The sequence below is a fragment of the Megalops cyprinoides genome, chromosome 10 (assembly GCF_013368585.1).
Source record: "Megalops cyprinoides isolate fMegCyp1 chromosome 10, fMegCyp1.pri, whole genome shotgun sequence".
NCBI lineage: Eukaryota > Metazoa > Chordata > Actinopteri > Elopiformes > Megalopidae > Megalops > Megalops cyprinoides.
In genome coordinates, this window is record NC_050592.1 from 30,278,908 (window position 1) to 30,301,850 (window position 22,943).

General features: G+C 45.3%; 1 protein-coding gene across 1 annotated transcript in view; it reads left to right on the forward strand.

The window, feature by feature from the left end:
- The first annotated feature begins 236 nt into the window (after positions 1–236).
- The window catches only part of galnt1 (UDP-N-acetyl-alpha-D-galactosamine:polypeptide N-acetylgalactosaminyltransferase 1), a 162,541-nt gene continuing 139,834 nt past the window's right edge, over positions 237–22,943 (forward strand). The window contains exon 1 of the mRNA XM_036538863.1: positions 237–846. The gene's annotated coding sequence lies outside the window, so the exon portion shown is untranslated. The remainder of the gene's footprint in view (positions 847–22,943) is intronic.

Sequence of the window (22,943 nt, forward strand, 5' to 3'; positions counted from 1 at the left end):
ACTGTGTGAATATATACATTTAGAAAGAAAAGAACCAACTTAGACGAGCTATGTACTGTTTTCTCGGCACTTGCTTATGTCGGTATGTCTTTTCGCTCATCCATTAGTGCGCGCTCTCGCAGAGTGACGTAACTGCAGAGGGGAGATGTTCTTCCGGGTTGGAGCTGCAGTGGGAGGGCACGGAGCCGCTGCTGGCTGCCCCGCAACCGACAGCCAGACACAGCATAGAGCACAGAGCGGTGAGCCGAAGCAGGAGACCGCACGTATGGGGTTTGGAGGCTCGCAATCCTCTGTTAATTTGCTCTGCAATTAACGCCAACTACGCACGAAGTATTTAAAGGACGCCTTTTGAAAGTATGGAAGAGATTTCGCGTTTTATCCACAAATGACGAATGTTACGGATGTTTTTCTCCTCTTTTCTTTTGGATTAATTTTTGAGGTACTGCGATCTTGAGATCACAAATTACATCGACTGAAGGACCTAGCCAGCGAGCTAGCTGGCTCGATCCGCATTTGAATGTAACGTTAGCTGAGTCGGGCTTCTAGTCTGTTTGCCAAATAGACTACATTTAACGGGCGGATTTCTGTTAGTTGACTTAAGAGGCAAGAACCGTTAGCTAACGTGTCATATTCCTCTTTACCTTGTTCTGTCTAGCGAGCTACAGCAGCTTGATTCTGCATCGTTTTCAGCACACGTTTTCAATTGTGAAATTGTCGCTCCGCTAAATCAGACTGGCACAGGAGGGATCTAAACGCGGAATGCGACTTACCAGAATACATGTAAAATAACTTCTAAAAAGAAACGAAAGAAAACACTTGACGCGATTCCAAGTTCAGCATCAAAAGGTAGGTGGAATTATTCTGTAACGTTACAGGTTTCTGGTTACTGACCACAGTGGCGCTACTTGTGTTTTAGACCCAGCTAACTGTTAGCTGGTAGAAGCTGCTTGATACCCAGCTACCTAGCTGTACTAGCTATTTGAGCTAGCTTGCTTGATAGATAGCTAGCGAGCTGTTATGGGGAAGCGACTGAACGGCCATAGTCGATACAGCTTTTCAGCCAGTAATTTTGTTTCGGTCTTTTATGCATCTTCATTTTGAGTGATATTATTTTATGTGAAATCAACGTTAACTGTCTTTTGAAGCAGAAATGCATTATGGTGTCAACACATGTAACACTTGCTAGTCTAAGGTTAACGTTACCTTACTCTACCTACCTAGGAGATGTTCTGCGGCTCTGGCTAGCTGTAATGTAACGCTAGCTGGTAAGCCACTAGTTAATCTAGGTAGCTAACTTGTAGCTGCTTAGCTAAATGGCGATCAGTTCAAGTGTTGCACAGACGTATGCAAGCTTGGTAGTTAGCTACGTAAGTTAGCCAACTAAATACCGTTATATCTTTGCGATTGTGTCTGTAACTGAAGTAGCTCGAGGTGTTATCTCAGTATTAAACCTACCTTCGAGGTGTATGGCTAGAGCTTGCTACATCTCTGCAATTTATGAATAGCTAACGGCACCTTTGTAGCAGGCAAGCAAAGTTCTGCGCTGCAGATATGAAATTGAGTCAAAATGCATGAAATGTCCTAGCTGTATTTTGGACGCGGGTGTGAGAACATCCATCAGTTAAAGAACACTGCATAATTCGACATGGTCGGTTGTCAGTAGCTAGAAATGTGTCCAGAACTGTGTAGGTAGGCTAAGTAGTTAAGACTAGTATTTCGCAAGTTCGGATTCATCTCTGACACTAGGTTGCCAGGCTGAAAGCTTGGTTTCTCCTTTTCAATACGGAACAATGCATACTAGCCGTTATACAAATTTGATTATATCTCAATTAAATATAAAATAAGTATTTAAATTATAGAGGAGGGCGTTATTTGTAGGGCTGTTGATTGCTTTATTTGGAGTCGGCAAGGGACTGTCTTTGTGAGAGGACAGCTATGAGTTGATAATTACGAAATTACGGAAGTCGAAATAGATTAGCAATCAAACGGCTCAAGAGTATTACTGTAGATGAAGATGTAAGATAGACGTAACAGGAATGAAATTTTCATGTTTCTGCGCGGAGGAGCGGGTAGGAAAGAGCAAGTAGTCCATAATTTATCCATAGCTTTTGGGAGCCCTTATTGAGCATAAACAAGTGTAACTTGTTCACATTGACTGTAAAGATGTCTCGCTTTGAAACCGAGAAACCCTGGAGTCCTGGTGTGATAGACCGGGAGGCATGGATAGAACAAGTTGCTTTGCCAACAGCAACATTTTGGTTGGTCTGAATCGTAACGTTAGTTACCTACAAATCTCCCTAAGACATCGCGGTCTATGGCTTAATGTGTGTGCACATATGTAAAACTGAGTTTATAGACTATATGACGATAATATGCACGTTACAAAAAAATTGTACATAACGTCCCTATTCTGTTATCACTCGGTTATTGTCAGTTACTTGCTATGCGCATATGTCAGTCGTAGTTTTTATACTTGTATTGTCTGTTGTACACATTTTTCTGGTAATGGTTCATTCACTGAGGTGTTTTTAAATCAATGACGACTGTCTTTTTACATTAGAGGGAAATGAATCATTTTCACTATGCAGAACTTGTGAAGCCAAGAACATGAGTTGTTTCCTTCCCTGCTCTTTTGGTATGCCTCAAACAGCAGATGTGCTTCCACAGATGAAAAGTGAGTGCTTTTGTGTTTGTTGTTCCAAGTGCCCCTGGAACAATAGCGCTATTTTGTGCGCTGCAGTGGAGGCAGCCCCGTGGAGTGTGTGCCAGCGATGTGGGGATTGGGTTTCCACTGGGCACCTGGCAGCAGGGAGCATAGGAATGCCATTGTTCCCGCCGGCCTCGTGGGCAGCGTGGTCGCGCATCGCTGTCATTCGGAATGGGAGCGGAAGTGATCCCCTTGAATGCGGGTTTCAGAAAGAAAGTGTTTCGAATTTACTCTTGCATTTGTGTGTGCCAATGCTGCCAGGGGTATGGTGTAGGAGGAGGAGTCCCTCAGCACCAGTTTTAATCTGCAGTTTGAGACCCGGGCATCAGGGAGCAAGGTGGGCAAGGGCGAGGGCAACAAAATGGATGACGGTGAAGGAGGACAAAGGTGAGAGAAGAGAGGAACTCCCAACTGTTCCTACATGGAGAGAGCTGGAGGGAAGGGGCAGTGAGGGAAGTCGGCAGACCTAGGTTGGAGGGGGGGGGGGGGGGGGGGGGGGGGCAAGTGCCAGCAAATCAGGCAAGACCGGACACTCCGACATCCCCTGGGGGCATGGCCGGCGGACAGAGAGGTCATTTCTTATAGGTGAGTGGAGGGCAGGTACGGACAGTTGCTGGAGAAACCAACTTGGGGGAACAGCGGCGCTTTAAACTAAACTCGGTCAACTGAAAGGAGCGGTGGACCTTTAGCAGAGGACGGGACAGGAAAAGGTGAGCCGCATGAGTGACTGGGTCACAGAAGGAGGGAGATGAGCACAGCTGTAGTTCTGGTCTAACAGACAGCAGGGCTTTGTATAGAAGTGACATGGGGATTACTGTCATATAAGCTCTGCTCTTGTTGACTCATTTCATGTCAATTGCAGATGGACTGTAGAGTAACTTGAGGTGGACAGATCTAGTTTCTGTGTTTATGCTGCCCTTTAAATGCCTGCATTAGGACAAGTTATTTATGTTGTGGGTGAGGTTGATGATGATGGTTGAGTAATGGCTATTGCCATGGTCATTCTTCATCTCAGTGCCTAAAGTAAACTGAACATATGAATCTACTACTTCTTTCCTGCTGTCCACCTCCCGCAGTTTAATTAAACTACACTGGCACTTGGCAGAATGAATACCTCTGCCACCCATGACAGTGGTTGCAAGTCCTAAAATCGAATAATTTGTGCCTCGTCCAGCAGGCCATCGTGGCATGGAGTTACATCCAAATAGGTAATTTTTAACGAATTTGTATTCATCCTCCTCACTGCGGACAGACACACACGGCTGCTCTCTCATCCCCTCACTCAGTCTGCGGGCAGCAGAGGTAACTTGGCTCGTTGAGGGCGATTTCATTTCATTTGCGGGACTCACAAGGGACCCAGTGTTGTTGTGACATCACAGCTTCTTTGTCAACAAAGCCGGCTTTGATTCTGGCTTCTGCGGCTCCGTTTCCTTTCCATTTTCTGGTATCCAAACAGCTCAAGTGTCATTTGCGGTGCTTTTTTTTCCCCCTGCTTTTTGGAGGACAATGACTCGGGAGGTTTAGAATACAAAGAAATGCAACACGCACAGCTACTTGCAAGCCACTCACATTTTCAAGTTCTCTGGAAAGATAGAGGGTCATATATCACAGATGCGTAGTGACATATGGATATGTGTTTTTTGATTATATTTTCAGATAAGAGGATATTGTTCTGTAAATAGCAATATTTGTAGATTCCAATGCAAAAAGTAGGAGCTCAGATGAAGGCACAGATTTCTCTGGGGAGAGGCAAAGCCTGTCTGATTTGCATCGTATCTACGTTTGGGTCATGGCTGCGGTCCACTTCTTCTTCCAAAAAAGAAAAAAAAAATCACCTGAAATATTTCATTAAATTGTGTTGCGAAACGGTGTCAAAATGGCTTTTCACTATGAGTTTTCACGCGGAAGTCCCAGTTGGTGAGTAATGAAGGGATGGTAAGCTTGTGCAGAACATGGGAGATCACAGACAGGGTCGCGAGCAGCCAGCGTTGTGCAGGATGTGTTCCTGTGCTCTCACTCTGTCTGAACTGCGAGGTTGTTTGATCCGGGCTGGCACAGAGTAGATGGGCTTCTGATGTGATCACATCAGGGATAATGTTGCGTGGAAATAGGTCATTTTGAGCTATGGGAGAGCCTTAACTGGCCTCTTTGCAGAAACACTTCAAGGGGATAACAGGCAGATCTTTGTCAGAGGTTTCCTGCATTTCGTCTGATGGGACTTAGAGACTTCATGAGCATTGAGGATTTTTTTTTTGTTTTATTTGGTCCTTTCGGATATTTTAGATTTTTAGTTTTAGAGGAGGTGTTTTCAGTTTAACTATGCGTCTTTTTGAATGGTGGCTTGTAGCTACACCCTGACATGAAAAAGCCGCTTTCTTTTGCAGAATGCGTTGGATTTCTCAGACGGTTCATTATAACTTGTCAGGAATGTTTTAAAATGTATGTGTTCTATGCTGCAGTTAGAGAATGAGCTGCACAAGAGGTTGAAAGCCGCTGTAATGTTTATTTTCACACCTTGTGAGAAAAAAAAAATGGATGTTTGCATTTCCATATGTTAATACAAATTCAAAAGTAATGTATTAGTAATGACCTATAGTTTTAAAGAACTGTAGTATGTTCAGTAGACTAATGTCCAGTTGTGCCAGCTCCCCAAAATTATGACTGGCTGTCTGTTTCTGTCATCGATTAGCAAGTATGGAGATGTCTTTGTGGAATGTGTTCAATAGCTACATGTTGACTCATGCTTTTTATATTTTCCTCATGGGTTAAGACTTTTTTTTTTAAATGCTTCCTTTACTTTTAGATGAGCTCATGCATATAAGGTACAGTAGCTACGGTAGTCATCCATCTTAAAAAATACTGCAACCTAGCAGTGTTATTGGGGGCACAAATACAGGCTGTCTCCCGATGGGAAAGTAAGGCTATTTCGAAGAAAAATGAGTGTTAGCTAGCCGAACAGATGATCGTTAAAAAGCACAGCGCAGTAGTATTCGAGCTTCAAAATAAATTTTAATATAAAGGGACATATTGGGGAGATGTGCTTACTTCGCCTTGAGTGAGAAAGCGAACGATAAATCTTTAATGCAGTCATCCATGTACGCACAGTGAACGTCACCCACTGGTTATGTCACAACACTGGAAGCGTAGCTAGTGGAAAGCAAGCTGGGTTTTCTCTCCAACATTTTTTCTAAGACCCGACTTGCTTTGCGTTGTTCTTCATGGGTACGCATGTGACAGCAGTGTTCTCAGTCCTCCTCTAATGCTAACAGTGTGTGAGCTTTCTCATTTATTCTGTTGTTCAGCTCCTATTATTCGGTTATGAAGCAACAGTAAAGACGTAGTGACATAACTTCAACGCTAACAGCATATTTGTCACAAGGTGCCCGAGAGGTTTTTGTTTGCTGGGCATAAATATCGCTTAAACATGTTGGTTATTCAGCCCTCATGTGAGCGTTCTTTAAATGAAATGGCTCTTGGTATCCAGTCCAGTGACACACAGGGAAGAGGCTGAAGGACAGGCCTTTTCCTGGCAGCTGGAGGAAAGGTGTCCTTTCAGTGAGCAGAGGCGCTGCGAGGCAGTAGAACTTTTCAGGGCGCCTGAGAACACTGAAGGATGTTGATTTGTGAAAAAGTGCAAAAAAATGGCCTAACTAGTCAACAACAAAAAGAATGTCAGTAAAAATAACTGTGTCCACTGAGCATTCACTCAGATGGTTTTTTCTGATTTTTTTTAAAGTGGTACTTTCACAGAATCAGTCAGTGCGCTGTCGTGAGTGAATCGCATGTTCTCCTGAGGAGGGTGTCTGACTAGCCCGTCTGTTCCCCCTGCGCCGGGGACACCACCCTCACCCAGCTTCAACTATGACCACTTTACTCATGGGCATTTTCTGTTTTTTCCCCTGAATCATGGGATTGAGAATCACATGTAAGTGGCCTATATAAGCCTTTTTTTCCCTGGACGTCACAGTCTGATATGGTAATAGTGAGTGCGGTCACCCCAGCTCTTTAGCAATACCCTGGGCGTACTCTCCTTCCCCTTATTCCACTTTACTGACGCTCAGAAGGGATTGCACACCAGCAAGACAGGGGAGCACATTCTTTCCTCTCCTGCTGGAGCATTCCTGTTTTTGGCATCTCTGGCGATTTTATGATATCCTCGCAGGAAGGCCTCGCAGTAAAGCAAAAAAAAAAAAAATCACTTGTTCCTTCAGTCTGTAAATGTAGCTGTCTGACAGTATAGACAATAATTCCTCTCCCGAGACTCAAATGAGAAGCATTTGCAGTTTTGATTTGGCAGCCACCGCTGACACATGGATGGGGGAGGGGGGGGTGCTGGGAGAGGGGAGGGAGAGGGTTGTCTGTCTCTGTCGCCCAAGGAGAGTGTTTATTAACAACGATGATTCTGATTGATTCTCACCCGCTCGCTCGCCAGCTCGCGACTCCCACGCCTCGCGCCGCTCCACCGGAGCCACGCCCCACGGCCGCGTTCATCAGGAAAGGGACCAGGGCTCCGCGGCGCTTCAGCGCACTCGCCGCGGGTGCTTCCTGAAATGTGCAAGCTCACGAGGGACCCCTCTCCTGAGGAGACTCTTCCCCTCCTCTCTGTCACTATAGTTTTAACACCCCCACTTTACACATACACACACCCACACACCCCTCCTCTGATGTTCATATCTCCAGTGTCTCATTAAAGCTTTGACTTCAAGCAAATTTGTTATTTTCCAGCTTATCCGCAGAAAAACACAACAAAAGTTTATAGGACTGTAATAGGTTTAAACTGAGCGTGTTGTGCATTGTGGTTGGCGCTTTGGTTGGCACTGATTGTCAAAGGAAACAACAAGTGTTGCAGAACAAAACTTGATCGGAATTGGAATTCCGATGGTTATGGCAGACTTAGATTTTAGTATCTCAATGGACTAAAAGTTTGATTTGGTATTTACTTTCAGAGCCACCCCTCCTGCTCAAAAAAGGACACCTGTGTTCTATCCCTGTATGTGTGGGACAGCCCAAAGTTCCTTTCACATTGTCAGTCATCTGTCAGAGATGGCGGTGACCTGTAATTTCAAGCAGGGGAAAGTTACAGAGCTGTTACCCAAGAATTTGAGTGCAGGACTGATTTTTTTGTGTTAGGCCGCTTGGCAACAGATGGCTAAATGCCAAGACTTGACTGTTTATCTCTTAATACCTTGGTTTCATTGAACCCAGAGGAAGAAGTCAAAATCTCCGTAATACGATTGAAATATTTAACTTACATATGTATAAGAGGATAGTTGCATACGTATTTATTGAAAAGTTACAAAGCACCCACCAGGCCAGATCAAGTAACATGGTACTTTTGATCCTCCGTTGTAATCCATACTTTTATTTGCAGCTAAGCCAAAGCCTTAAAAGTTGGATTCTTTTCTTGTGTGTGTCCTTTATGTGTGCTTGTGGCTTTCTGTTTGGGCTGTTGATACCACCCACTTTAAATGATAAATCTGAGTGAGACTACCACATAAATTTGAGCATAAATTTCAAGCAGACAGTGTTATAAGGGTGGCTTGCTGGACGTTTTACAAAATATAAACTGTATTTTACCTTCCAGATGGATTGGTCCAATATGCTCGCTGCTACTGCTGCTTGCTCAGCTATTCAGGGCTTGTGTGAGGCTTCTCTCGATAGTCGTGTTAGGTTGCTGAATATTTGATGTTAGTGGAATGATAGTATTCCCCTCTCACAGACCGGGACTCCTTCTGCTTTGGCCATTATGTCCTTCTCCAGGTGCGAGCAGCTGTGCTAGCCCTGATTTTACTGTGTGCTGAATCCTCAGCCATTGTTATTTAAGGAGCATTCAAGAACAGGAAGCTTGATAAATTGAAGCACTTGCGTTCATTACACGCGGCGAATTTGGCCCGAGCAATCTGTCTCCCCCGAGGAGTCGGGGTCTTCGTTCGTGACTGTCTGCACTCGCGGCGGAGACTGTGTGCGGTGCAGTTTAAAGACCAGCTCACATTGAGTGGAGCTATATTGACCTTTGGAGTCCGCACCCACAATATTATAGAGAGGTCATTTCCCGACCTCTCTGGAGCTGCTAAGGTAGTGAAACTCATGGCAAGGTGAGACTGGCTTAGCCGCACTCATACGCTTCACTTCCTCTGTGCTTCATTTAAATGTCTGAAGCACTCAGGGACGTTGTTTGTAACATTGTGTTCCCTTGTAATTTTGTGCCCTCCCCTTACACATAAACACACATACACACATACACACACTCAGAGACAGAAATTTGTATTTATTTTGCCGTGGAAACGACGTTACAGGCAAGGTCCCAAAATATTTCATCTCTAAAGGTTTGAACTGTTGAAGTGATACACGGCATTTTGCTGAACATAGCTACGTTTATTCACGCTGTTATATAAATGTGCTTCGCTCAGATGCTTATTTCATGGTCTGACGTTTAACATTTATTTAGAATTGATATTCCTTATGTTTAATTGTCCCTTTGCCTTGTGTAACTGACATTTCAACACAAACAGTTTGCATTTTTTTTCAAATGTATACACGCCGCATATTTTAAAACTGGCATTTTCTCAATGCTGTGGTTTTTAGGATACAGGACAGTAATAGGCATATGTTTTATCTGATTGTGTATCCACGTTGCTTAATTGAATGTGATCTTTATACTTTGGCTGCTTCTTAAAAGGACAGTCTCCTCCAGTGGGTTACATATTCATGTCTGGAGGTAACGTAGACACCAAGTAGCCTGTCAAAATCTTCTTATCATGGCAGCATCCTATTAACATGTTCTCAGAACCTGACTGAATAAAGGCTAGCCAGGCCTGCTGCTAGTCAGAGATGGAATAGTGAAATGATTTGACAAGGTCAGGATATTTCAAGGTGAGTCAGAGAGTGGGCACTTGGGAGTGATAAAATAAGTTTAACAGGTCTTAGTTTTATTAAAAACACAGTTGCAGTGAGAAAAGGCTACTTGGGAAGATGCTGTGTGGTAGCAGAAGTATGGTCTATCTACAGGAGCACACAGAACATCACTATGGTATAGTTTAAAAGTCTTGTAAAGTCTAACAGAAAGCGTATATATCAAATAGAAGCACCATGCTGACAAAAGCACTTCTGCCGCATGCGGGTGTCCAACCCCACTGGACACCCACATGCGGTAGGCCCATTTGGATTTAAGGAGGGTAAATTGCGTGACTTCAGAGAAACCCACTCCCCCCACCTCTGGCAAAATGCCTGCAGCATGTTCTCAACAGTGATTTTTGTGGCCAACACGCTGGTTTTCTCCAAACAGGCACGGGCAGATTGGTACATGGCTGTTGTGGTGAACACACTGATAGTTATTTGCTCTGCTCAGCACATTGCCTGGTCCAGTCTGGCCGTTAGCCAGGTTTGCATTGCAAATGTTTTTCATTAGGAACCTTTCTGCTGCTTTTCATGTATTATCAGTGCTTTTTGGTCATGGAGAGATTGCCATGATGAAGCAGCCTGTGGAACTTGTCTGCTTCCATTTCTGTAGATGTTAATGTGTGAGGGTTCCTCTTATTGCAGTATAACACTGTACTGATGGTAACCATGGTGTTGTTTATCCTTCAACAGTCCAAGTTTTATTTTTTTTTCTTTATGAAGAAAACCCTCATCAATTCCTGACGTGTTTTATCAGCATACTTTGAGAGATTAGGCAGTATTGTGAAGTGCTAGCGGGGGTTCCATTTTGAGTGTTCATACGCATCACTAGCGATTGTTCTTCTGGGATTAATTCAATGGTTAGAGATATCCGCAAGGGCTGGTGAGTTACGCCCAGCAAATTATACGCTCTCCTCGGAGAGTTTCTGCTGTTGGCTTTGGCTGGATGGTACAGTGTCTGTTTCAGGCCTATCTATAAAAGTGAACCCCGGCTGTTTTCCCACAAAAGACAGCGCGAGGTAGTTAGGGCTAATGTGCTGACTCATGAGAAAAATGATTGGAGCCCGCTCTTGTGACATTAAAAGCTTTTTCCCCATTCCCCAGAAGATGGGCTCTCTGACAGGCGAGAGACGGAGGTTTCCATTTGTCTGCGGGAGAATCACTGGACCGGTGTGCCTCGAATCGAAAGGAGGAAGAACACAGGGTTCCCCCTCCCCCTCCTAACCTTTTAATCTCGCCCAAAGTGAAATTGAATATGTGTGAAAATATATACTGCCACTGTTAATTTGCCGCGTTGCGCAGCCAGTGGGTCGGGGGCAATCGCACGGTGGATCAGGTCATTAGCGATTTAATTGAAAGTTGTTAAAAGTTTCATAAGGTCAGGGTCGTTCCTCTGTTAAGTCTGGCTCTTTTTTTTTTTTTTGTAACTGCTAATGAGAGAGCATGTACTCCAGGAATGTGCAAATAGCACAGCACCCCAGGACGATATCTGGAAATGATATTAGCAGGGGGTGGCTTTGGTGGTGGTAGGGGGGAGGGTCGAACGCCTGAAGGCACATTGCGGCATTTGGGAGAGCGGGACTTTTTTCGCCACGGTTGGTCGCCCCACACCATGTTTGATCGCAGTCCTTATGGCCTGAAGCACATGTAAAGACACCCACTGGCCTGCCCTCACTCCGGGAGTCATTCAGTGGATACATGGTTAAGATGCAGCCCTGGAGATGGGCTGGAGGAGGGGTGTACCTCAGAGAGCGCAGCCTCTGGTGGCTCCGCTGCTTAGCAGGGCTCACTGAACCGCTGCCAGGCTCCGTGCCGGCCGCTTGGGAGAGCCACGGAGGGGATTTGGTTAACACCGGGATGATCACTGGGAGCAGCTGCTCCTAACGCTCCTAACCCTCATCCCAGAAGCCCTGTCCAAAAGATTATGCAGATATAAAACCTGTGTCTGGACCTCTGCACAGCTCTGACTGTTACAGGTAACCCTGGCCATTACAGGTCAAAATATCTGAATGGGTTTTTCGGCAGCAGGATAGGGGAGGAAGGGTCTGTAATGTGACTGAACTCTTTAACTGAATGGTTTAAGTATTTAAGTAATGTAGGCTAATGCTACATTGGAAATGGAGGTTGATATATGAGCTGTGCAGTTCTAAGGACGGGCAGATGAACCCATCAGTGTTGCTGTTATCAGATCATAATTAATCGTGGCTGATAGCTTCAGAGGTCGCGCGGTCCGTGTTTACTTTATCCCTGACAGCGAACCCGCTCCAGGCCGCGACCTCAGACTGACGCCGGCGAAAAAAGAGGGCAGCCGTTTCCTGAGTCTGCATGCGGGAGTTCCTGCCATACAGATAGGAATGGAATTTAGTTATCTTCACCCGGGGGGAGGGGGAATGGAGGGGATGGGGATGGGATGGGGTGGGGGGGGGTCTTTCTGTCCCCTCCTCCAGGGTCGCCTGTGAGCCCGTGCCTCGCGGCTGAGGCCTCGACACCGAGACGACGGTGACCTTTCTGAAGCGGCGCGGCAGGCGCCGTGATTTATGCTCACCTCACTGGCCCGTTCCTTTTGCGGGAAGCGCCGGCGGCGTTCAGACCTGACGCCTCGCGTGTGGGCTCCGAGGAAGACAGGCCGCTTGATGGAACACGTCCCTCAAACCGACACCGCGAGGAGGAGGGGGACGGGCGACCCGAAACTCCCTCCTGCGCGGGAGCACAACACCACATTGCTGGGGTAATTGCCCCCCCCCCCGCCACTCACCGATATCTGCAGCCACCTTCACCTTGCCTGGAGAGGGGGGACTGCTAAAATGTTATCTGAGGCTGCCCGCTCTTCGATAGCCAATCTCGAGCGCAGGCTATGGGCTGCGTGCATGCCAGACAAGGGGCCCATTGTGCAAAGACGGGCCAGGACGCTAAGCTATTGGAAATCCCTTTTGTTTTCAGCACATGTGTGCACACTCCATCAGCTGTGTGATCGCGCCGCAGACATAATCTGCGTAATGCAAGAAACTGGGTCAAAGCCTGCGCTGACCAAGGCCTGAGCTTTCACTGGCTATTAGACTGATAGAAGTTTGTACATCTGTGTAGCACAGGCCCAGTGACCTTTTTTCAGGCCATGTCCCCCCCCTACCCCCCACCCCCCCACTAACCTCTTTTGCGGTTGACTTATGAACAGAGGCGCAGATCAAAAAGACGGTTCGGCGAGTAACCTTTTTGAGATTCATGCAAGTACATAACCAAGTCGTTAATTAACCAAACAGCTTGTGTTTGCTAGATGAAAAGATTTTTTTATGAGACTGCTCTATTAAATAAGAAGGTGATTTGCAGAAGGCAAACTTTTTTTTTTGTTGAAGACAAGGCAGTGGGAAGCAGTGACGTTAGCAAAGTCACGCTATGTTCAGTACAAGTTAAAAAAAAGTCCTAAATTAATATGGAGTAAAATGTCCTGTCTTTGCAAAATCTGTGAATTTTGAGGAATGTTAATTGAACTTCATCAGCTATGTTGTCATTTTTTTTGTTCCCATCGGCCAGTGTGTGAGGCATTGCGATCTCTTTTCACTGTCTTTGAGGTGACTGGTGTTACAGCATCTCCCAGGCGCACGCTTGCTGTTTTTATGCGGCTGTGCCCGCCAGTCCATCTGCCTTGACAGGTGGCAGGTAAGGTAAGGCCTTCTGTTGTGCTGCCGGAGTGTTCCTTGCTCAACAGGAATGCATTCCATTCAGAACAAACCCAGACCGTTTTCACTGCTGACCTTTCCATCTTCTCTCTCTCTCTCTCTCTCTCTCTCTCTTGGTATGTTTGTGCAAACAAAAGTACAGGTTTTGACAGGTGCAGTTTACTCAAAAAGGAGGTACCGTGTGGAGTCCTCCCCCCACATTCCCCCACCGTCGTTCTCGGTCATACTGGGTAGCTCTTCAGTTGAAGGAGGGGGAGAGGAAGGAACGATTAAGTCTGGATGCTTTCAAAGCCAGCTAATACTTCTTTTGATTTTGTTGGGCAAAGGAAGGTGGACTGAGGTAATGGGGAATGAAACTGCACCCCCCCCACCCCGTTTTTGAGCCTGTCGGTTTTGGCTGTGTGGAAGAGGAGCCTCCCTGATGTGTCAGTGAGGTGGTTTTTTTTCCCGCTCTGAGTAATCGCTCCCTCCCATTCTGAGAAAGGCAGTCGCACTACTCCCTTTTTCTTCCCTGTGACTTCAAAGCTCGTCTTCGGTCCTAATCACTAGAAGTGGAGTGGATTCCTCAAAGCTTGAGATGATATGGAAAGCTTGCAAATGAAATATTGATATGTCACAGATGGGAATTAATGACCACGCTCAGGCGGGAGACCTTGTTGCGGGGCAGGCTCCGATCATTAGCGGTGTATTTTAGCCTCGGCTAATAGCTTATTGAGCGTTTAATTTCTGTATGTTACTTCACTGCACTGATTAAAGGTAAATTCTAGAGTATCTGACATCTTCCATACATGCTCCCCTATAGCTAAGGAGTCAGCAAGAAAAGTATACGATGCATTCTGAAGTGCACAAGAGCACATGCTGCATACTTTCCTTAGTATGAGTGCATAGCCTGATGTATTGACAGCTTTACCTTGGTGCAACAGGGAAACCCTACCAATACTTAAACAGCCAGAGTCCAAGGTTCAGGTTTACTATCATATTCTCAGCCCATTTTATTGACTTGCATAGCACAGTTACCGAACAGTACAACAACAGCAAGCACTGCACACAGAGTAAGACACTGAGGGGCCTTTGGTATTTGTCCTGCTGCATTTGGGAACAACCACAGTTGCAGAGAGAGGATTAACTGTTGCAACCACAAAAAAACAAAAACAAAAAATGGCATTGGATTGAATACTTTTAGTGCAATTTGACCACACAGCTGTGTGACCATCATTGCTGGAAGTTCCCCTGCTGTTGGTATAATGCAGTATAGCATAGTATAGTATCACGTCAGACATGGAGATTTGGATAGGGCTCAGTCCCAAAAGCCTGTCTGTGGCCAGATCCCATAATTGATGCCCAGATGGGCGCAGGTGAAAGTGCTGTCATCTCCAATAAATCGGGGTCTGGAGCTGGCGGTCACCCAGTGATCAGGACAGACAAATGGGAGATAAATGGGATAATCCTACTGGGGTCGGCTTCCTGGGGATTTTCCGCTGATATCTGCACACAGCAGCGCAACGAGATCCCTCAGAGCCTGAGAGATAAGATCTTGTTGGGCATAGCCTCGTTTCTCCCTGTTCTCTTGCTGGAAAGTGTTACTTAGGCTAATCTGTTTTGGCCTGCAGTAACAACCGGTCTCTAGTTCTTGTTTTTTCCCCTAAGTGTTCATTTAAAATCTTCACAGTTTTTTAAAGAAAACTTCTACCTTAACTGTAGAGCTTGTTTCTCTTTCTCATTCCCTTAACATCACATAGGAGCAGGACTGACACTGTCAGTATCATTATTTGGCAATTTTGGAAGGAGGTGAGCCATATCATTGACAGAAAGGAAATTGCACAGAACTCGTTTCTCTTGCTCAGATACTGTGCTGAATTCTACGGTTGCTGCTTCTGGATTCAGAAACTCCCTGTGATGATCGCTCTGGTCCCTGCAGTCCGCAGTCTTCCCCAGCCCTATGGGGAACTGGCAGAGAGATTCTCCAAGTGTCTCATTTCATTGGCAGAGGAATAAACAGTGGGTACGAGTGACGTGTGGCGCAGCCATTTTGTGTCTTGCCAAACAGCTGAAGCTCCTAATACTGGGCTTTTAAAACACTGATGTTAGTCTAGAAGATGCAGAGTGTGGATCTGGAGTTGAGGAGGGGGAGCTCCACATCCAGTGTCACTGCCTTCCTAAGCTCTCTCCTAGTTTATCTCTCCATAAGGTTGCTTTTGATTTGTTTTTGACCACCAGAATTGTAAATAAATCCAGGTCTTTTGTCCTTACACAGTATATCGTGCATGTCCTATTTCTGGTTGCCTGTTCCCGCTTACAGTACACTTGTATTAGGAACAAAGACGCTCATATCCAGTGTATCTTTTCTTTACTGCTGCGTTTGTGCTGGTGTTTTGTTTGGATGCGTACTATGTCCTGGTGAATTGCAGATTGTATTTCTGAGACTGCGACAGTTTTTGTCTCGGTGTTTTCCAAGAATTTCAGCATATACATTTCTGAATATCTTCTCACGGTGCCATGTTTGTCATTAGAAACCGCTGTCCACCAAGGAATGGGCCATGAAATGAAGCTGATGGTTTACAGCAGTTTGCTGTTGATTACGCAAATGCCCAGAGAAAAAGTGACACTTGAGAAGAGCTACACTTTAGCATTGTGGTGTTCTGTAGCGGTGGGAGGGTTGTTGATACCTTGGCTGACACATGGGTGGGAGTAAGCCGTTTTCTAAAAAGCCCTGTTGAGTGTAAGACGATTTACATGACGATGCAAACGGATGTACTGGCCATCACAAAACCAAAATGGCCTCACGGCATAAGAAACCAATCTTTGCCTAATCCTTAAGACATCAGTATCCAGTGCTGTTGTAGTCCAGGGCTGGGCAGTTCTAGCCCATGACAGCCGGAGGTACTTGTTTTTCTCCTCATCTGAACTCTTAATTACAGAATTGGATAATTTATGAGGCTGCTATGGTGCAGATAACTGTGTCCTCAAAACGCTCAGTATTTTATGAGGGACCTAGAAAATGTGTGTGATTGTGGCAGCCCAGCAATAGGGCTGGTGGAGTCAGCAGAAACACTCAGAGGTAGCGTAGCGTAGCGCAGATGTCACATTTGGTGCAGGTTCTGCCACAGATTCACAACAGTGAACTCTGAGTGACTAGAACAACCGCGGTACCCTTTGAGCACTGGAAACCGTTTGGGCTGTGCATTTTGTTACATAACCAGCAGTAGTAATCACCCTGCTGCTGAGCTTGTTGTAATTTTAGAAAAAGCCATTGTGCCTTGCTGTGGAAAATGGCTCCCCTAACAATGTTTCACTGTGAATTGATTCCACCATACAGCGGATATGAATACACCACAGAAATAAAGTGTATATCTATGTTTCTGTATCTATGCTGACAATACCCTGAGTGCAAGAGGGACCCTTAAATAGCTTTGTTCCATTGTCTTATATGACCCTGCTATGATGATCTTCGTCGGATTGCACTATTCAAATGTTGCACCCTGCTTGACATCGGATATTCGGCTAAGACCGAAATACCTTTCAGAATTTGTGATCCGGGGAGAGGGAACGTTCCTGGAAATTCAATTTCGGGTTCTCTGCTGAAGATTCGGAGAAGTCTATTGATCTGAGGCCTCCTCTTTCAGGAGCTCTTCCCCCGGTGTAACAAATCTCTAACTGGCTTATTTTACATCAGAGATGCAAAGAGGAACATTGGTTGAGCTGGGTGCGAAGAATCACATGATGCTTGCATTTGAGGGAGGCTTCAACTCTATCCCATTAGCTGCGGAAGAGGGGGATTTTACAGGATTTCAAGATGTTACAGATTTGAAAATGAGGACCCTTTGATTTTTTTTTTTGCTCAATGGCCCCAGTGTCCACAGGAAATGACACAGTGCGGGCTTACATCTGTATGGCAGCTTGCCAGCACCACACATTTTTTCTTGCATAAGAACTGGTGGGGTTTGGAGGGCACATTTTGACTTGCAGCAGATCAGCTTAAATGCTGGAGACGGTGGCCTACGTGCCTCTGTGAAAAGAAGGAAGAGTACGCCTTTGTGATCCACGGCTGTCTCTGGGTGTAGTTCCATTACATAATAGGAGTCCCTGGTACTTTGGAGGATTAGAGTAAAGAATACAGGCAGAAAATCAATGCCGAGACTCTGAGCTCTCCCCATCATGCTGAGCTTGTATGTAGCACATCCTCACCACAGAACAGAGCCGTTGGACAGCAGCTTACACACAGGCCACAGCTCACTGCTGACTGCTCGGAGGACAGGGTTCTTGACCAATCACATTGATCTCACCTCTGACTGTACATCTGGGGGGAACAAAATTGCACAACTCAGAACAGTAAAATGGAATGTGAAGCTTCTGGTCACGACTACAGTGCAAGCTAAAAATAAGAGTATATAGTAGCTTAGACAGGGTGGGTGAATATGCATTGTGTTTCTCAGCCACTGTCTCTCACCTCTCTGTTTCTCTGTGTGAGAGGTGCCGGTGCAGCGGCCGAAATGAATAGCTGTCAGCGGTTGCTGGCAAGCTCGCTCACCACAGACTATAACTACCACCAAGCTCTCGAAGCAACCTTTAACCGCTGGCAGCAGGGCTGTGAGAAAACTTTTAAGTGGAACAGCAGCATGTAGGCTAAGCACAGGGCACTTTCCAAATGGCTTCTCTGATTCTCTGTGTTTGCTGGCCTGCACATTTTGTTAGCACTGTTTTTTTTTTTTTTGATTACACAAAAGGGTACGTATAATGACGACATGAGACGAAAATGATGACAAAGTGCAGTAAAACTGTGCATTCATGCAGAAGGGGCTGCCCTAAAGCACTTGAAGTGTGATGAGTTTATAAAGCATTTTGTTCTGTATGTTGTGGGTAATATCCCACACAGTAGTACTGATTAATTGTTATTACAATTATTATTATAGGTGATGGTTGTAGCTAATTTACTAATAACGTTAACAATATTACTACTTCCTAGCACAATTTACAATTAAAAATACAATACAATTAAAAATATGGTACAATACAGTACAATAAATTAATACAATTAATTTACAAATAAAATACAATTTACAAAATTAATATATCATAGTGAGCGTATATATGTAATATTGCTGTCAGATTATCTACATGCAGCACAAGAAAACAAAATGGAAAAAAGAGAAATCCAAACCTGGGACATAAAATAGCATTGCAGTGCTGTTCCTTGCCATTGTTATCAACGCTGTTGTTGCTATTATAGGCTAGCGGAACCAGGCAATCATTTGGCATTTTGTCAATGAACACAGTAGTGCCAACATACACGTATTATGAATGGGTTTGCGTTTGATAAGATTGGATTAGCGGATGCTATATCTTGGGCATACAGGTGCAGCAGAGTTGCCACTCCTTAAGGTCATGAGACCTTAACGTTTTATTACCGTCTTCCATCGTACGCGCGTCACATTCCTGCAAACTTTAAATAACATCAGCATTCCACTGTTATGCTTCATTACCGGTATGTGCTAAGTTAATTACTTGGCTCAGCGGTATGATATCAGTCTCTTAACGGTTATTTCTACCAACGCCCTGCCTTCGATTGCCCGCCGACAGCAACAAGCTCTTGTCCCCGTGGTGACATCTCACACAGACACGTGTGGGCTCCGTAATGGGTAGTTTCGTAGCAGTTGTCGTTAGCCCGCGGAACTCCCCAGCAAAGCCACGGGCTCTGCATGTTGATATTCCGTACATCACCTCGACAAGAGAAGAGTGAAGAGTACGCCAAGACAGGAGCCCTCGCTTTGTCAGACTCGGGTTTTCTAGCGCTGTTACTCGGCTTAGCTGTATAGGGAGGGCCTTGAATGAATACGTCAGTTGCCTCTCTTGCGTCTCTCCTCACCCCCCCCCCCCCCCCCCCCCCCCAATATTAATAATGATGAGCGCCGTTATTGTGCGCCGATCGATTGTCATTCTTTATTCATAAGCCGCAATGTAATTAAACATCCCGATCTCGGGTTTCTGAAACCAAGGTCAGCCGCCGCGGTGGGAAGGTGCGGGGGAGATGCGCATTAGCATTCGCGCAAGGTTCGCCGGGAGATAACCGAGGTTGCCGTTTCACAAATTCGCCCAATTTGTTTTATTGCTCAAGAGTGAGGTGCGTGTGTAACCTCCCGTGTCTGCGGTTGGTTTGCGTTTGCGGCACCATGCTTCTTCTATTGCCATCCAGTGCTTCAGAAATTAATATTTTAAAAGGGACCTAAAATCTGCAGAGCGCGGGAGGGAGTGCGTGAAGCTGAACTCTCCCCCGACTCGCAGGTCGAATCCAAGTATGAATTTTCTTTTTCTTTTTTTCTTTTTTTCCATTTTGGCTGATCGTTCCTCACTTCCTGGCAGTCTGTGCAGAGATATGGCGTTTCATCATTTTTAAGGGACCCAGAAGTCCTCCAACCAATGAGAAACGTACACTTGCAGCATGGGGATGCATTTTTTTCACTGCGGTGAAATATCAATATGGTCCTGAAAACCTATTTTGTTGTTCTTCAGCTCTCGAATTGTTTCCTGCCTGGGCTCGGGTTTTCTGTTGGACCTCTGTTCTTTTCTCTCTCGGCCCTTGTGATTTGAGAGATGATTATAAAAGCTTTCGTGACATCCCACCACGTCCAAAGCACTCCCGAAAATGATAAACAAAACATCAGCCAAAGCCTGAGGAGAGTAGGAGTGATCCTATCCCCCAGCATGCTCATTAAAGTGGTCTTACTTTGTGATTTTCATCTGGAAAGTGGCAGGACTGAGGAGTTTATTTGGGCTGTAAATCTCTAAATGGAATAATTGGACAGACTTCAACTAATCTCCACCCCACCCCCCACTGAGTTTTCTTGTAGGAGCCTGCAAGTTGAGTGCGTTAACTCTGGTTGTTCACTCTTGAGATGCTTTAAAAGATGACATTAGTGAGCCTGGCTCACAAAGCATTTCCACATTTATGACCTTATTAACATAGAATTAAAGTAGCTGTTTTCCCCTTTCAAAGTTAAGTTTTTACTCTTGTGACTGCTGTTTGACACAGACATGCCTCGTGCCAACAAACACCCCTCTATGAGTGATACGTGATGTCAGAGGTGTCAAAGGTCACCAGAGGGACAGCAGCAGTCCCTGAGAGACTGCTTACGAAGCCAGACAGGTTAGAGGTTATCATAAGTCAGTCATAACATAGTGATTCTTTTTCACTTTCCAGATGAATTCCTGTTAACTCTTTTTCCCTCCCCTGTCGATGGCCCCTAATGCTCGGGCTCAGGGTATGCTGCCATGTCTGCTTGTTGTCAGTGCTGCCAGACAGGAGTTGTCACAGGAAGGCGAGCGAGCTGTCAGTTTAAAATGGTGGTGCGCCTGTGTACAGAACGAAGAGGATAAGAAACCATGACTAAAAGTCTCTTCCTGTTTACGGAGAGGAACGGGCAGAGGAAATGGTAAGTGTAAGGCCGTCATGTCCTGAAGAGGACAGGCACTGCGCTATTTAAAACAAAAAGCTGTTAAGAACGACGCGGTATATGCAAAGGTACCCCAGCCCTTTTGCTTAATGTGTAAATGGGAGATGCCAACTGGCATGTCATAGTACCAAACAGGCACTAGCAGCTACTGTTAGCATGAATATTGCAGTTTGTGTCAGAGCAAATGGAAAAAAACAAGCCCCCTTTTCAGGAAGGCCTACTAAGATACGTGGAACAATTGTATGCCTGACCGAATGAGTAGCTGATAAGTGTCACTTCATCCGGTAGTAAAGTTTGCCTCTATTTGACGCAAGCAAACCCTATCAAACCGATATGAGAAATGCAGCAGAGGCTTCCTCTGGCTTCCTCTATGAGAACAGGAGTGGTCTGTATCTGATACTTTCAATGTTGAAGTTAAAGCTGGTGAGTAAAGTGTGATGATAGACCCGCGTGAATTTCTTATGTAAATAGTTCGGCTTTGCCCGTAATGGTTTGCGGCAAAATGGTTCACACGGAGTGCAGAGTGCAGGCTCTCGCCGCAGTGATTGGAGTAATTGCCAGTGCTGACATTTGGAGACCCTTCAGACGGGCTGATTTGGGGCTGTCTGCTCTGCTGCTCGCGGTACCAGGAGCGCTACATTGACAGCCTGCCAAGCCGGGAAGCGCTGACCTTTATCACTGTCTCAGGTTTGAAAGCTGCCCATTCTCTGAAAGAGATGAATACACTTACAAGAGGAAGAAAAGAAATAAAGTGCGAGAGAGCCTCGGTGTCCCGTGGAGATTTATTTTAATTTATTCTTGTTTTTTTTTGTAGCCCAGACATTCTTTCCCTTGCTTTCCTTTTGGTATGAATTTTAAGATGGTCAAAGAATGTGGTTGCAAAAAGTGCCAAAAATGTTGTGCAGAGTTGCTGAGAGACATTGTGTGGTGAATGTCTGATGCTCACATTGGAAGGAAAAAAATCGCCATTGTTCTAGCTAGTAAGCATTTTCTCTGACCCTGAATGGAGTCATTGCAAGTAGAAAGATTTCAGTCCTTCCCCTTGCCTCACAAGAGTGACCAAGCGGACTATTGCTAAAATGGGGTAAACTCAAGATCACCGCAGTCCAGCCATTATGAGCTGACTAAATGGCAGCAAAGCAAGATAAGTCATTTGGGAACACAGACCTTTAGCACATCAGAGGAAAAAAATCACATAGTGGTATATTGGCAACGAAGAATAGGAAAGAATACAATGAGAAAACCAGAAGGTGACTCATTTTCACATGAGCACCAAAGCTGGCTCACTTACACATGAAAATATTCAAATTTGGGTTCACTAGCTTGCATGAACATTCGTCTGCTGGTCCTCTGGCCGCTGCCTGTTACAGGGCTGATGATTGTGTCAGTTAAACTGCGCTGTGTGGTGGTCAGATGGCTCTGCTCAAGATGGTGGATTGATGTACGTGGCCTTCAGAGGGCCAATTTAAAGCTTGCTACGTAATGAACAGGATTTTGGATGAGGCGCAGTGTGTACAATGCTTATTTACACTCATTCAGCAACTTTGTAACTCCGTGATCCCTCACGCCGCCCACTGTCAACTGGCTTTTCATTGCGCCTTAATGAGAAGCATGTTTAAATAGGAGTGCGCATGGTATTGGCATGGGCTGTGATTCAGCAGGATGTGCTTTTGTTCCCTCCCATCATGCATTTCTTTCATTTTGTGTATGTTCTGAAAACATTAAAAGATAGCACAGAGAGCATGAGAAATGAGAGCACGAATCTTACAAAGGATATTGTGAATTCATCAGATATAGCATGTTGTAGCTTATGGGCAGTTGCATGCAATCATATTTCAGTTGCATGGCTTAGACACAGGCTTCCTATGGGTACGTCTAAGACCTCAGTGTTCTTCAAGCCTTGAACAGCTGAAAGTCTGCAGTCATGAGCTGCACAATCTACATTTAATGTAGATTGTCTCCTCTCATGTGTCCCCATCTCATATCTCTCATTTCCTCTCTCAGGCTCTGTCTGTGCATTTTGTGATTTAGCCTTTTTGCAGCTTTTCACGCTTACAGAATATGGTCTCCACCCCTAAAATGGCTTTGCAGTGTGGTATAATGGTAAGGAATGGGGCTCGTAACCAGCAAGTTTTTTTGGCTTGACCCTCCACCGAGGCACTTATTTTACTATTGGGCAGGATTCTTAACCCAAATCACCTTGGTAAACTAGCTGTA